Source organism: Amblyomma mixtum, chromosome 7 (genome assembly GCF_055824585.1).
Source record: "Amblyomma mixtum isolate Tamu chromosome 7, ASM5582458v1, whole genome shotgun sequence".
Taxonomy (NCBI): domain Eukaryota; kingdom Metazoa; phylum Arthropoda; class Arachnida; order Ixodida; family Ixodidae; genus Amblyomma; species Amblyomma mixtum.
This window is the reverse complement of record NC_143018.1, coordinates 151,915,170-151,932,391: the sequence shown is the minus strand read 5'-3', so window position 1 is coordinate 151,932,391 and position 17,222 is coordinate 151,915,170. Positions and strand designations below refer to the sequence as shown.

The 17,222-nt window shown below is 47.5% G+C and overlaps 1 long non-coding RNA gene across 1 annotated transcript in view; it reads right to left on the bottom strand.

Moving 5' to 3' along the window:
* The window catches only part of LOC149337878 (uncharacterized), a 45,096-nt gene extending 37,464 nt beyond the window's left edge, over window positions 1–7,632 (bottom strand). The window contains exons 1-2 of the long non-coding RNA XR_016284668.1: window positions 7,044–7,632; window positions 3,950–4,217 (exon numbers count right to left, since the gene is read on the bottom strand). This is a non-coding gene — a long non-coding RNA (uncharacterized LOC149337878). The remainder of the gene's footprint in view (window positions 1–3,949; window positions 4,218–7,043) is intronic.
* Window positions 7,633–17,222: the final 9,590 nt, after the last annotated feature.

The window sequence follows — 17,222 nt, the reverse complement described above, 5'->3', positions numbered from 1 at the left end:
CAGGCTCTCATCATCCACTCCAATCATCCCCACAAGGCCACGGCGCTGGAAAATTCAGCTTGCCGACTGGTCACTCTTTACAAAAAGTGCCACTCTGGAAAAGGAATTTTGTGACGACCTTAGCACAGATGAAATTAATCAGAAGTTTACTGAATGCATAATATCGGCCGCAACACTCGCTATACCACAAACAACAGGACTTGCACAAAAGAAACACAAAGTATGGTGGACAAAAGAATGCACATTAGCAAAAAAACAACAAAACAAAGCCTGGAGCGCTCTGCGTCGATATCCCACTGCAGAGAACTTACTTACCTTTAAGAAGGCAAAAGCCAGAGCGCGGTATGTCCGAAGAAATGCAGAAAAAACCTCTTGGCAGAAATATGTCTCCTCAATAAACAGCTCAACAAAATCAAAGAAAATGTGGGAAAAAGTGCGTAAATTTACTGGTGACCATACCCCTTTCACACTTCCTCTCTTGACAGCACCCGGGACACAAACATCTTTAGAAGAACAGGCCAACATACTGGGCGAGCATTTTGCTGAGATCTCAAGCTCATCCAACTACACAAGCACATTTCAAAAACACAAAGCAATAGCTGAAAAACAAAAATTTCCATCTGGAGCAGGTGTTCATGAGGATTACAACCAGCCTCTCACACTACAAGAAATAAATAAGGTATTATCTTCTGGAAAAAAGACAGCACCAGGACCAGACAACGTGCATTACGCTATGCTTGCACATCTCTCCGAGGCTGCTGTAGAGGTACTGTTAAAATTTTTTAATAAAATCTGGATAACTGGAAATATACCTGACGAGTGGAAAAAAGCAGTCATAATACCCTTTCTCAAACCCGGAAAACCACCAACAAGTCCTAGCAGTTACAGACCAATAGCCCTCACCAGCTGCATTGCTAAATCTTTCGAAAGTGTAATAAACATTAGACTGACCTTCGTACTTGAATCTCGGCAACTACTAGATAAACACCAATGTGGGTTTAAGAAAACATGCTCCACCACAGATCACCTTGTCCGCCTAGAAAACACCATCCGGGAGGCGTTCATCCACAAGCAGCACTGTATTGGGGTCTTCTTCGACCTGGAGAAGGCCTACGATACTACGTGGAAGTTCGGCATCCTCCGTGACCTAGCAGAGCTAGGTATCCGCGGCAGGATGTTGAACTGCTTGAACGACTTCCTGGCTAACCGCACATTCCGAGTCCGCCTAGGAGCAACTCTCTCCATGACTTTCACCCAAGAGAACGGCGTACCCCAGGGGTGCATTCTAAGCACGACACTCTTCATAATAAAAATGAATTCCTTAGCTAAAGAAATACCCAAGTCCATAATGTATTCAGTTTATGTAGATGACCTACAAATAGCATGCACGTCCTCCAGCATATCAACCTGTGAGAGACAAATACAAATCACACTAAATAAACTAGGTTCTTGGGCAGACAAAAATGGATTTAAATTTTCCCCTCAAAAAACAGTAGCTGTTCTTTTCTCATTGCGACGAGGCCTACAGGTCGATCCCAGTCTATACCTGAATCACACTGCGCTACCAATTAAACAAGAACACAAATTTTTAGGCCTAACTTTCGACAAGAAACTCACATTTCTACCACACATTAACAACCTTAAAAAGAAGCTTCTCAAGCCCTCAATGTCTTAAAAGTGCTCTCACGGAAGCGGTGGGGGTCCGATAGAGCAAGCCTTTTACAAATATATCGCTCTCTGGTGCGCTCCAAGCTGGACTACGGGTGCATAGTATATGGCTCGGCAAGAGCATCCTACTTGAAAAGATTAGACCCCATTCATAATCTTGGTCTCCGCCTATCATCTGGAGCATACAGAACATCACCAGTAGCCAGCCTATACGTTGAAACTAATGAGCCCGCTCTTGAGGACCGAAGAATCGCACTAACATGCACATACGTCTTAAAAATCCGTTCTCTTCCGAAACATCTCTGCCATCCAGTTGTCACCAAGTGCCCATCTAAAAGATTATTCATCAACAAACCACATTCTATCAGGCCATTACTACTGCGCTTTGAAGATAAATGTGAAGAACTAACAGTACTAGATGCCCTACCGAATATTGCACAAAGGAATGAATATTTGCCACCATGGTACAGCCTGCCTTCAGTATGTGACTTCACAATGACACATTTAGACAAAAAGCAAACGCCAAACGAGTACATATTACAGGAATTCTTTGCACTACAAGAAACGTATGACACCTACATTGAATTTTATACCGATGGCTCAAAAACAGAAAGTCATGTTGGAAGTGCAGTAATCCAAGAAAAAAATAAACAGATAATGCGACTACCAGAATGCGCATCAGTTTTTACTGCTGAGTGTTATGCCATCTTCATAGCTGTAGAAAAAATAGTAAGAGAGAACATCAAAAATAGCATCATTTACACCGATTCCCTCAGTATGCTCAAAGCACTGCACTCCAGGAATGCTACTGAACCCATAATAGGAAACATCATACATAACATAGTTAAAATCACAAAACAAAAGCACAACATTAAATTTTGCTGGGTTCCTAGCCATGTTGGAATTGTAGGTAATGAGAAAGCAGATGTATGTGCTGCACAAGCCCGGAATGGCCAAAGAAATCAAGTGAACATACCGCACAGGGATTGTTTAAAGTTTATCTACAGTAAACTCAGAAATAAGTGGCAGGCAGCATGGGAAGAGCACGCAAACAACAAAAATACATTCTGTTAAGCCCATTTTAGGGGAATGGCAATCGTGTAGGCATCAAGAACGTTTTACCGAAGTTATTTTATGTCGGCTCCGCATTGGACACACCCACCTCACGCACAACTTTCTGCTAACCAAACAAAACAAACCTCTCTGTGACATGTGTGGTGCTGAACTCACAGTGAACCACATTTTAATTTCATGTATAAAGCTAGAAGAACTAAGAAAGAAATATTTTACAACATTTTACAGGGAAACCATCCCATTACACCCCATGTTACTTTTAGGTGATCGAGCACTGGTTGACATCTCATGTATTTTTAGGTTTCTCAAGGAAGCAAGCATTTTAAACAAACTCTAAGTATAGAAAGCTTCACCTTTAACAAAAACTCTAACCTTGTGTTTGGCGCATCATAGCCTCAGTTGCTTTTGCGCCATTAAAATCAATATAACTAACTAACTAACCATTGCAATGAATGTGGCTGTTATCCTTTGTTCAGCAATGCCACCATTCCTGGTAGAGGCAAGGGAAAACAGGAGCGGGAAATACTGGAGGCATATCATATCGGTTTGTTAGGCTCTGATTGTATAAGCACAACTTCGGTGCGCTTACTTGAAAAAGAATTTGCTTTTTTAGGTCGTCCACGATAGTTTAGATTTCTTGTCTTTGTCTCTTTTGCGCAGTGATTAGTGATGATGCTGTTGCGCATGCTCTGCTGGCCTTGTTCGGATCATGTATTTTCCAATAAACTTCAGTTGTTAGTCCAGTCGTTGTGGTGTGTACACTCTTCTTGTCCGTTGTCTTGTGTGACTGGTTTTTTTTCCGTTTACAATGTACCAACTGGCCCGCATTTCAACCCTTCTGCATATTAGATCACCATTCAGCCTAGCCAAAGAGCTGTGCTCACTTGACTCAGATAGTGCTTTTTTTCTGCGCTCTTCCGCATCACTGCTATCTGAATCAGTTTCATCATCTTTTCCTTCTCTGTTACACGTGTCACATTCCCAAGCCTTGATTTCACCCTGATTCATTTTCTTGAAATTCCTGCTGTACACGCCCGAACATTTGCCAGCATGATATCTTTTCTTGCACCGATTGTAAATTAGATGTTGTTCATCTTTTTCAAAGCATTTACATGTCACACACTTCTGCGGCATAATTCAGCTCAAGGAATGGTGCAGTCCGGTGGAGCAAAAAAGAGAGCACAACTTCCACAAAAAGGCTGCTTACCTAAAAGCAGAGAAGACTGTTATTCTGTCTCCTGGTGCTCCACCGGACAGCGAGCTGGCATCACAAGTGTTGTCCTTTTAAAGCTGTGGTCCGTGCCGTCACCACCGTAGCTTGCGCGAGCAGCGACGTAATCGCCTTCGCCACGTTCTTCAGGTAGTTCTGCGCTGTTCTTGATTCATCGACGATCCCTCCCGCATCCGCCAGACAGGTCAGCAGGAAAGCGGAACGTAGCCAGGCAAACAGCGGGCGGTAGGCGGCAGGGCTCGGCCTAAAAGCAACGTAGGAGTGGGCTTCCCATGAGACAGGACTCTCCGTCCGTAACAATGCCGAGAGAGCTGCAACGTCTGTAGGACTGCTGCACAAGGCCGCATTCGTACATCGGCACCAGTTTTATGTGCATTATTTTTTATCTACTTCGGAACCACGCGTTTATAATGCGATGCCTTTAAGGTTGTTCTACTGGCAAGGCACATGACGACTGAAATTCCACTGGCAAGGCATATGGCACCTACAAATCGTCGAATGCGATCATTTATTTCAAACGCTTTGCCTATTCACAGCCACGAGCTGATGAGACGAGCATGATGGAAAATATAGGACTTTCTATAAAGGGCTCAGTAAAGTTTCACAGGTTCTTTCGTCTTCCTTATTGCACCAGCGGTGCCCCGCCAGAGACGGTTTGTTCCAACTGGAAGACTGAAGCTCTTCGCACCAGGGGTGCCCGTCAGAGACGGTCTTGTGTTCAGTTGAGACGCAGGGGTAAGGCGAACACTTCAAATTTTATGTACAGTATTTACAATAGATACAAGTTAAGGCACTAGACACATTAAGCAGCAAAAAGGACAAACCAAACAACAAAAAGGTGGAACTGGCTAATACTAGGGGAGGCCCCTACTCGGCGTTGCCGAAGATGCGTAGCATCTCACCTTAGCTCAGAACCCCGCTTCCAGCTCCGGGGCCCGGTTTTAAAGCCCTAAAGGCCCAGCCCACATTCGGTAACTTCCAATCATGTTGCGGCCTTAACATCATTGGTTCATCCAGGGCATGGCCAGCCCTCCAGCTTCCGTAGGGCAAAACGCCCTTTCCACAAACCCAAACGCACGGTCGTGTCAAATGAAAATAAACACAAATATACATTCGTGCTCGGTACGCGTGTCGGGTAAACACCCGTACTTCCCGGCGCGTTCGCGAGCGGCGGCGTTCCAAGAAAGGAGACGCTCCGCTTTGAGTGCCCCCAGCCGCGTTCCGATGACCCCCGCGAACGCTACCGATACGTTACACGCCCTTCCCAAGATTCTACAAAGGGCTCAAATGCCACTTTTAGAATTATAAAAAGAAGGGATCGGTACGGGTCACAAAACCACCCTGTGGGTGACATACCGCAGCTACACAAGTACTGGCAGCGACAAAACCAAAAGCAAAATAATGCACACGCGCACCAACACATTACAGAAAATGCTTACGGGCACCAAGAAAACAAGCAAATTGCACACTAAAATACACCCAGTGGCATGCCTGCCGTGCGCCGTAACACAGCGTCCAAGTTGGTGGGTTGCACCCAGTTCACCACCACCAAGTAGACACCCTCGTCCTGCTCGCGAACGAGCACACGCACACACACAGACACTCGCAACTTGAGCGTTCAGTAGCACTCGCACGACGTCCGTAAGTGGCCACGTGAGCCTACTTAGTCGCACCGAGCGTCCTTGTGTGCGTTCGAGCCACTACGCGTCTCAACACAATTAACGCCTAACTGCCACTCGGCTCATAAGGCTGGTGCCACAGCAGGGCAAGAATTCAAAAATTGCTGCCCTCCAGGATCGAAAACAACGTCCTGATCCTCGATAAGTCCAAATCTTTGACCCCACGACGCACCTGAGGGCCCGCTCTCTCTGGCGCGCCGGTACGAGCCGCGCGCTGCATAAGGAGCATAGCCCCTGCCCTGTCTAACCGTATCACTGACGCCGGTTTTGCTACTCTTGATCTGGCATACTGCAGCACGGAACGTACTTCTCCACGCAGCGACTTTCAATTTGAAAGCCACGCCCTTGCCTCCTGCTACTTCGCCTCGCTTGGAACCATTTGCCCCGTTCCTCCACGAGCAAACACTGATGTTGCCGTTCCCTGCTTGATAGGCATTTGCCGGCTTCGTGGCATCGTCTAACTCCGAGGCTGCATGAGCTCCCTGACAGTCACTTGACCCGAGCTTGCCTTGCGGCAAGTCGCCACTCATTTCCGGGTCCTCGACTGACCTGGCCGGGCACACACCGGGTGCGTTCGACAACTGCGCGGCGCTCTGCCCGGTCGGCCCAGCGGGCCCACCTCCGCTCTCTGCCTCGGATGTAGAGCTGTTGTCACCAGGAACGCTACGGGGCACTTCATGCCCTATGGCCGACACAGTGTGTGTTTGCAGCAACGCCAGATTTTCACCGGTTACTAGCTCCGTGTCGGAGGTCACAATCTTAGTCATAGAGCCTGCAGGAATTAGATCACTCTCCTGCTTGGTTTCGGACAATTTGGTCTCGACTGGCCCTAGACCATCAGAATTGGGCTGCTCTTTTTCTTTGCTAGCCGCCCGCAGTGGCGAAGCTGTGATTCCTTCAGAAATCTCGTTTTCGCTCTCTGCGGCATTTCCCAACAAAGAGGCGTCCGCGCATATCGGCTGATTACCTACAGCGACCTGACTGCTCTTTCCTCCACCTGTGCTTGAGCAGGATAAGTCTTTGTCTTCCAGCACAGGCGGCCTCATCTCTCGGGACTCGGAGCAGTTCTCCGTGGCTGATTGACTGGCTCTTCTGCTCTCCTTGATCTTAGGGATCTCGAGCTCTACCTGCTGGCGTCTTGCTTCTATAACCTTCAAGACATACTTTAAATCCTGAGGTCCTTCCTCGCGAAGCACCGCCTTTCCGCCATTCACTTTCGCGAGTTGAGCCTGAAGGTCCGCTAAGCGCCCCTTCGCTAACTCAACCTGGTACCTCACATCGAGTGAGGGCCGGCATGGATAGCCCTACATACGGCCGTCTGTACTCCTCAACTGTCCTACTGGCTCGAACACATGCAAAGGGACGCTAACAATGCGACGAAGGAAACTCACAGTTTCGATGCGTCGATCCGCATTGCCAGCTCCTTGGCGTCGCAGTCCACCGCCACTTGCACCGGACGCTGCGATGAGCTGTCGCACGCCGCTGGTCCTGTGCACGTTGTCACTTGCTGCGACCCGCCGCTGACCGTCGAGTTCTCGACGCTCTGCCTTCCTTGACCGGACGCAGTCTCGCGTCGCTGGACTACTGCCGTGGTCCTTGCGTCCTTGCCGCCGTCTCTCCGCAGGTCCTTTCTCGAACGCTGCTGTCGCCTGACCGTCGCCTTTCTCCCTGCCCTCAGTCTTCCTCCTGCGCCGTCTTCCGATGGCCGCAGGATCCTGTCGACTGCGCCAGTAAAGTTTCACAGGTTCTTTCGTCTTCCTTATTGCACCAGCGGTGCCCCGCCAGAGACGGTTTGTTCCAACTGGAAGACTGAAGCTCTTCGCACCAGGGGTGCCCGTCAGAGACGGTCTTGTGTTCAGTTGAGACGCAGGGGTAAGGCGAACACTTCAAATTTTATGTACAGTATTTACAATAGATACAAGTTAAGGCACTAGACACATTAAGCAGCAAAAAGGACAAACCAAACAACAAAAAGGTGGAACTGGCTAATACTAGGGGAGGCGTTGCCGAAGATGCGTAGCATCTCACCTTAGCTCAGAACCCCGCTTCCAGCTCCGGGGCCCGGTTTTAAAGCCCTAAAGGCCCAGCCCACATTCGGTAACTTCCAATCATTTTGCGGCCTTAACATCATTGGTTCATCCAGGGCATGGCCAGCCCTCCAGCTTCCGTAGGGCAAAACGCCCTTTCCACAAACCCAAACGCACGGTCGTGTCAAATGAAAATAAACACAAATATACATTCGTGCTCGGTACGCGTGTCGGGTGGACACCCGTACTTCCCGGCGCGTTCGCGAGCGGCCGCGTTCCAAGAAAGGAGACGCTCCGCTTTGAGTGCCCCCAGCCGCGTTCCGATGACCCCCGCGAACGCTACCGATGCCTTACAGGCTCTACGAACACTGTTTTGAACATAATTTCAGGCTCACTTTCATACTGCATTCTCGCATACCCAAGCTGACGAGTTGATCGTGTGAATGGTCAGTTTAGCCTTAATGAATAAAAAAAATAAAATTAGCAGTCGGGAATCGGCAGATGCAGTAACTGTCTCACTCTAAGTGAACACCTCAACCGCACGGTGAAAGAAGGAAGAGAGAAGGAGGCGTCGTGCTGGTGGCTTCCTGGTTAATTTCGACTGCCTGTTTTTTTTTAACGTGCACCGACTTCCCAAAGTCTGCAGGCGCCTTTCTCATTTCGTCTTCATCTAAACACGCCCGCGTCCACACAACTGCGGGCAGCTCAGGCACACGCGCCTCGGCACCTTACGTCGTTGACCGAATTGATTTCTTTGCGCAGATCGCTGCTCATCGCTCGGTGAAAATTCCATCTTCATGGCTCTGCGATAATCTTGTCACCTTGAGCTGGAACCATTATCAATTTAACAAGGTGGAAGCTGCAATCACAAGACCGGAACAGGACGGAACCACGTCACAACAAGCGGGCGTGAACTTCCGGGGCAAGCCTTCATAAGCAAGCTGCGTTCCCGGACCTCATCACAACTGCGGGCAGCTCAGGCACACGCGCCTCGGCACCTTACGTCGTTGACCGAATTGATTTCTTTGCGCAGATCGCGCTGCTCATCGCTCAGTGAAAATTCCATCTTCATGGCTCTGCGATAATCTTGTCACCTTGAGCTGGAACCATTATCAATTTAACAAGGTGGAAGCTGCAATCACAAGACCGAAACAGGACGGAACCACGTCACAACAAGCGGGCGTGAACTTCCGGGGCAAGCCTTCATAAGCAAGCTGCGTTCACGGACCTCATCACAACTGCGGGCAGCTCAGGCACACGCGCCTCGGCACCTTACGTCGTTGACCGAATTGATTTCTTTGCGCAGATCGCTGCTCATCGCTCGGTGAAAATTCCATCTTCATGGCTCTGCGATAATCTTGTCACCTTGAGCTGGAACCATTATCAATTTAACAAGGTGGAAGCTGCAATCACAAGACCGAAACAGGACGGAACCACGTCACAACAAGCGGGAGTGCACTTCCGGGGCAAGCCTTCATAAGCAAGCTGTGTTCCCGGACCTCATCATAACTGCGGGCAGCTCAGGAACACGCGCCTCGGCACCTTACGTCGTTGACCGAATTGATTTCTTTGCGCAGCTACGTGCTTTTCCTGAGTTTTTCCCGAGCGCGTTCCTGAGCTGCCCTGCAGTGTTTTCTTTTGTTGTTTTTTTTTTGCCTTGAGATGGGTGATAAACAGCCATCAACTATTAAAGAAGTAGCAAAGATGCTCTCAGAACTTTCCACCAAGTTTGACGACCACAAAGCTAACGTTGTGACAGAACTGCAAGACATCAAACAGTCACTGCCGTTCATAAATGATAAATTTGAAGAATTCAAGTCCACCGTAGAAGACATGAAGCGGAAACAACAGACACTGAAAGCAGAAAACAACGATCTTAGAGCAGCCCTAGAGAGTGCAAAAACTGAGATTGCAGAGTTAAAGCAGTATTCAAGACAACAGAACATCGAAATCAAAGGACTACCCCTCAGGACTGACGAAAAACTTGCTGACGCCTTAATACAGTTTGGTGAAACGCGCGGTGTTCCAATATCCAGCTCTGATATTGATGTGATTCATCGCGTACCCGGAAAGGACAAGAAAAATCCAAACGTGATCGTGAGGCTCACATCTCGCTCCGTGCGTAGCAGAACACTGCACGCAGTGAAAAAGATCAGTTTGTCTCCGGTGGACTTTGGCTACGAAGGCACAGACACAGTCTATATTAATGAGCACCTCTGTCCTGAGTATAAGGTATTGCTTGGAAAAGCAATTGCACGAAACCGAGAAAAGGGCTGGAAGTTCACCTGGGTCGCTAATGGAAAGATCCTTGCTAGGAAGGCCGAGAACTCGAACGTGATTCAGATCCGTTCCGAAGCTGACATAGCTCTGATCTGTTAAACCAAAATCGACAGTAAATCATGGACAGTGTGCAGCTAGCAAACCAATTTATGAAAAAAAAAATGCCCGTGCCTCTCTGCTTCATTGCAATGTTCGAAGCTTGAATAAGAACATAGATAATGTCTGCTGTCTAATAGCTGAGCACTGATTTACGTTTGACTACATAGCCGTTTCTGAAACTTGGCTACATGAAGCGGAATTCCACTATATCCGAGGGTTCAATTTTTTTCCTGTAGTAGAAAAACTTCTACGAGAGGTGGTGGAGTTGGCCTACACGTAAAAACATCGTTGCATTCCGCGCTTCTTCCTGGGTTGACAAATTCATATTCTTCTGGTTTTGATTTTTTGGTTGTTCAATGTATGAACCTTACAATTGCTGTCGTATATCGTGCTCCAAATAGCTCTCTATCACTCTTCCTTGACCATTTTGAATCGCTGCTCACGAACTTATCTAATTTAAGAGTCAAAGTATTAATCTGTGGTGATTTAAATATTGATTGTTTAAGTGATAAGAGTGTGGTATATACTAACTTATTAGAGTCATATGGATTCAGTAATGTAGTAATAGGCCCTACACGTGTGACTCCTATTTCTTCGACGTCACTGGATCATATACTCTGCAATTTCGACACATCATCTAGTTTGAGCTCCATATATAAAGCATCCTTTACAGATCATTATCCTGTTGCGATATTTTTTCCTCTCGACCAAGTTGCCCCGGGTAAAACATCTGACTCCCACTGCAGCATCGATGTTATTCAGTTAAGGGAATGTCTTCAAGCGGTAGATTTTAGCTTGATCAACTCAGCTGATGTTAACGACCTATACCAAGAATTTAACGACAGGCTAACCACGGTAGTTTTGCCATCTTGTACACCTCAAATCTAAAGATACTATAGAACGCCTATCTGTCCCTGGATGACACAAACTATTATGAAACTTATTAAGGAAAAAGATCACTGGCATACCAAATGTAAACAAAAGCGAGGTAATTCATATTACTTAGTAAAGTTTCGGAGAGCAAGAAACTTAGTTACTGCTGCCATAAGGTCCCGCAAGAAAGAGTATTACTCCCAATTAATTTTGAAAAATGCCCACAGTACGAAAGTCACGTGGCAGATCATTAACTCGGTTATTAAACCCGTAGCAAATCGTTTTATTATGCCTGACACAGAAATCTTGGGGATCTCCATTGAAAATCTAGTTACAACGTTCAATGTATATTTTTCCACTATTGGTGCAAGTATAGGAAATACTTGCCCCTGCACTGAGTACCTCCCTCCTCCGCAAAACATTGTAGTGACCTTTGCATACCATGACATTACAGTGGATGAGATTGTATATACAGCCAATCATTTTCCATCGAAATTATCTACTGGATGTGATGGCGTTGCCTCTATTGCGCTGAAGGAATGCATTGATATCTTATGCGAGCCACTTGAAAAAATCTTCAACTTTGCCTTCTATTCCTCCACCTATCCCGATCTGCTTAAGCTAGCTAGAATAGTACCGTTCACAAAAATGGTGACCGTAACAACGTTGAGAATTATAGCCCAATCTCCATTTTAGGCTGCATAAACACACTTTTTGAAAAACTCGTTGCAAAGAGAGTGAAAATATTTCTCGAGAAAGAAGCCTTGCTATGTCCTCAACAACACAGCTTTAGACCAAACAGATCAACTGGTACGGCCGTCATATCGCTAACAAACACGATCAACACTTTTCTAAATGATAATAAAACAGTCTTAGGAATTTTTTGGGACATTAAGAAAAAATTTGACACTGTTGATCACAAAATTTTACTGAAAAAGCTGGCGCATTACGGGTTTAGAGGTATTAGTTTAGAATTCTTGAGAAGTTATCTCAATAATCGGCGGCAAATGATCCAACTTAGTGGTGTAAAATCTGACTTTGAAACAGTTACGGTTGGTGTGCCTCAGGGTTCAGTCCTTGGTGCGATTTTGATTACATTGTATATTAATGACCTGCCGCATTTCACACAACACTTCCCTGTTTTTATGTATGCTGACGACACTGCTCTTCTATGTGCTTATGAATCTATAAGGGATCTTATTAGCACCGCAAACCGAGAATTGGAAACTTTGTGTAGCTAGTTTATTTCAAATAAACTTGTTGTAACTGTTAATAAGACAAAATGCATAATATTTAGGGGCTCCAGAAAAACAATACATGAAAACCTGCCTTCCGTGCAATGGCTGGGAACACCTATTGCACTTGTGAATAACATCACTTTTCTTGGAATAATTCTAGATGAGAACCTATACTGGAAGCCATACATTCAGGCGCTTTGTAAAAAGTTAGCTGCAGCATGCTTTGCACTCTACAAATGCCGAGATTATTTTGGTAATGACATACTCAGAATTATTTATTTCTCAATTTTTGAAAGCCAGTTATCATATTGCATTGAATCATGGGGCCACACCTACCGATCTTATTTGGAACCACTTAGGGTCTTGCAAAAAAGGGCAATTCGATTCATTTCACATTCAGGATACAACGCCCACACTGCTCCTCTTTTTAAACAGATGGATATACTGCCACTACAATCATTACTTGAATACAGGACTGTCTTGACAATACACACATGCCTTACAGATAATTACCCGTTACACTCATCGCTATTCTGTATCCCACCACTATGCACTCGCAACGCCACTCATAGAAATTTCCTTCTTCCGAAAACAAAAAAATGTCTATGGAGAAAGAGGGATGGCCCATGTTGGTATTAAGCTGTGGAACAAGTTTCCAAGTGACCTCAAACATTGTAAAACTTTTCCTGTGTCACTGAAGAAATACTATAAACAATGAGTGAAGCCAGCGTTTTTTCTTTTCATGTATTTTTGTGTGTCTGTATCTGTTTGTAAAAGAGGCTTGGTGTTCTGAATATTGTTGCTCTATGTACTCATTTATGTCTTTCTAATTTCATGAGCTTTTATATGTTTGTAATTAGTTTTTGTTATGCCTGCAATTTTCTTTGAAACTGAATTGCATGGATCCCAACTAGCTTTCAGCTGGGGATCCAGATGTTTTCACAAGCGTGCCTTGTATGAATGTTGAGAAAAATTGAATCAATCAATCAATCAATCAATCAAATTTCATCTTTCGCCATAAAAAAAACAAATAACAGCAGCATTTACATCTTTGTATAGCGGCAAGTGTATTGCAGGGAAGTACATTTAAGGCCAAGCACCACCACTTTGATGGACGTTTCAGAAAGCCTGCCCTAGCTTCTAACTGTATTCGTGGAATATTTACACAGGATGTTTAGCTGAACGCTACTGCTAAAACATTAATTTTCAAATGTTTCACCGTACAGAAGGCGTGCCTGCGGCGTACAGAAGGGAGACTGCGGGTAGAAGTCGCATGAGAAAGAGCGCTTTGGCTAAAGCCCAGATCGGTAGTAAAACATGTTCAGAATATATACTGCTCAAAAGAAAAACTGATCAATAATATATATATATATATATATATATATATATATATATATATATATATATATATATATATATATATATATATATATATTGTAGCAGGATTTCCGGGGAAAGGAACTTAGCGACAGCTAGCCAAAATGCCGGTCCGAGCTTCGGTCATCCAGCCAGCGATCTCGCGCCGCGCGCTAGCGGAGCGGCGGCCGCCGCTGCTCATCTTCCTCTTTGCAATTACCCCCGGGCTGAAGGCGAAGCCATCCTGGCGAGTCAGGGAGATGACAACACACACGGGTCATAGTACGGCTTCAGGCGTGACACATGAACAGTCTCGCGGCTGCGTCGGCGTTGATCTGTGGAGGGTGTCACCGGGTCGACAATGTAGTTGACCGGGGAAGTGCGCTCTACGATGCGGTAAGGTCCGTGGTACTTGGGGAGAAGTTTGGACGAAAGGCCAGGTGAGGTAGACGGCACGTGAAGCCAGACGAGAGAGCCGGGTAGAAAACTGTCATCAGTGTGGCTTGTGTCGAAACGGAATTTTTGACGCCCCTGCTCGCCGGATGTTAACGACCGAGCGAGCTGACGGCACTCCTCGGCATGCTTGGACGCCTCCGAAAGAGTGGTGCACTCGGACACGTCGGGCCGGTAAGGAAGTACTGTGTCGAGTGGTGAGGAAGGTTCGCGCCCGTAGAGGAGAAAAAATGGCGAGAAGCCGGTGGTGGTCTGCGTGGCGGTGTTGTAGGCGTAGGTGATGAACGGCAGGATCCTGTCCCAGTCGGAGTGGTCGGAAGACACGTACATCGACAGCATATCGCCCAAGGTGCGGTTAAACCGTTCCGTCAAACCGTTAGTCTGAGGATGGATATTTCTCCATGGCGAATGCCTTGGCCACATTCAGCCCGTCGACTCTTTGCTCGATCCCGAACGATGCGCCGAATCGTGTTCTCTTGCTACTACTTCTCTTACTTTACCCCGCACCTCCACCAAATTGTAGCAGGATTTCCGGGGAAAGGAACTTAGCGATAGCTAGCCAAAATGCCGGTCCGAGCTTCGGTCATCCAGCCAGCGATCTCGCGCCGCGCGCTAGCGGAGCGGCGGCCGCCGCTGCTCATCTTCCTCTTTACAATATATATATATATCAACAATGTATTGTTGTGCCTGAACCCTCATCTGGAAACCAGAGAGGTGCGCGCGCCGTCGCTCAAAGCAAGCCCGGACTCGCCGCCATGGCACGGCTTGCAACGAGTCATCCTGGCTCACCGGCGCAGGCCCGTCCTCCTTCTCCTCACTAGCGTCGGCTCGAGCCAATCCGAAAGGTGGCCTGTGGCGTGACCTGACTGGAGCGGTCGAACGCCTAGCTGCCGCAACGGTCGCCGGCGCTGAGACGCAGCAGCAGACAGGTAGCAGACACGCCATCGTGCCAGAGAGACGCTCTCCGCAGGGTCCCGTTCTAGCCCGTTGTGCTCTCGGCCCTTGTATATGTGATGTAAAAGCCATGTAAATACTGTACATAAACGTCCGTTCACTCACCGTCTCATCGATCGTTCTTCGCTCAGCTCTGCTCAACAGAGGCAGGAGGCTGAGACGCTCCATTCACAACAGTGGTGGCAGCGGTGGGATGCCCCAAAGTCCCAACAATATATATATATATATATATATATATATATATATATATATATATATATATTGACACCGTCCATTCGTCGTCATCGTTCTACTGGAACCACAACAGCGTGGAATGCGCGCGAGCTGGCCTTAGAAAGAAAGAAGCCGAAGTGTCTGGCAAGCGAATGATCCGCTTTTGGGCTGCTACCGACGTCCGCTGCAGTCGCATACTTTGACGTATCCAACCTAGCCTGACGTACTGAACAACGCGTGACATCTGGTGGAGGTGCTGGTTAACGCATTCTATGCCTTGGAGTCCCCCAGCAAGCAGGGATTCAAGTCTTCGAGGGTCTTCTGCCATCGAGGTGACGCCTGTACACCACGGCAGCCGCCGGCTCCAAGGCCTTCAACCTCAGTTTGGGCTTCTGGAGTCTCGCTCAACGCAAATGGCTCGTCCAGCGCGAGCGTCGACGACCGTTCAGCCCGAAATAGGCATGCAGTCGACGATTAGTTCACCTTCTGTTGTGCTGCAGTAGCCTCAGGAGCCACCGATCTTCCAAGGTTCTCCAGGCGAAGACCCGGAAGGCTGGCTGGAGAAATTTGAACGCGTGGCCCGGTACAACAGATGGGCGGATGACTCCAAGCTTCAACACGTGTTCTTTTCGCTGGATTGCGCAGCTCGTACGTGGTTCGAGAACCGGGAGTCGTCCATAACGAGGTGGAACGTATTTAAAGACCAGTTCCTGAAGGATTTCACCACGGTGCTTCGAAGAGAACGGGCCGATCTGCTCCTTCAGTCCCGAACGCAGCTACCAAATGAAAGCATACTGGTGAACTTCGAAGAGATGGCAAAGTTGTTTCGTCGATCTGACCCGGATATGAGAGAGCAGAAGAAACTCCGGTGCCTTATGCCAGGTGTCAAGGAGCAGAAGGAGTGTACGATGGGGGGCTAGTTGGTAATCCATGAACTAAGAACGAAAACCACGCAAAGGACGATACACAGGGAAGAAGTAGACAGGACGAGCGCGGACTTGCAACTGTTTATTGAAACACATCTTCCTTCCATCACCAACCCTACGCATGCGCAACAAGCAATCTCTATCTAATCGAGTTCAGGAACTTCAGTTCCTTCTTGTACAGATGGACCGAAGCCTCGCTTACACACTTTTCGGGCCCATATCTATCAATCTGCCAGGCTTCGATGACCTCACGGGTTTTCTGGTCTTTGGCCCTTCCGTTTATCTTTGTGCGCTCAAAGAGTGGCGTGCATTTATTGTCACACGAAGTTGGGATCTCACAGCGGCATGCATTTGCCAAAACACTGTCTTTCGTGTGACAATAAATGCACGCCACTCTTTGAGCGCACAAAGATAATCGGAAGGGCCAAAGACCAGAAAACCTGTGAGGTCATCGAAGCCTGGCAGATTGATAGATATGGGCCCGAAAAGTGTGTAAGCGAGGCTTCGGTCCATCTGTACAAGAAGGAACTGAAGTTCCTGAACTCGATTAGATAGAGATTGCTTGTTGCGCATGCGTAGGGTTGGTGATGGAAGGAAGATGTGTTTCAATAAACAGTTGCAAGTCCGCGCTCGTCCTGTCTACTTCTTCCCTGTGTATCGTCCTTTGCGTGGTTTTCGTTCTTAGGTCAAGGAGCAAATGTTTTCCGGACTGGTTCGCAATCCACCAAGCACGGTCGCAGAGTTTCTGTCGGAGGCCATCACCATGGAAAAGACACTCGATATGCGGATGCGGCAATACGAGCGTCAGCCTTTGGCCATGACTGCGGCAGCCACTGACATCAATACTGCTGACGTGCTTCGCGAAACCGTGCGAGCTGTCGTTCGCGAGGAGCTCCAGAAGCTGTTCCCGCTGCGCCGCCTGCGCCAACGGTTTCTGCTCTATCCGAGGTTATTCGAGAAGAGGAGCAACCGGCGCTTACAACCCCAGCTCCCTTTCAGCCGTCCACAGCCCGACCGCTAATGACATACGCCGCTGTTGCTCGTCGCGCACAACCGCCGCCGAGTCGCCTTCAGGAAACCCCGGCCTCTTTTCGGCCGCCACCACCTGCTCGTCCTGCTTCATCGTATCCCCGTAAAAGTGACATCTGGCG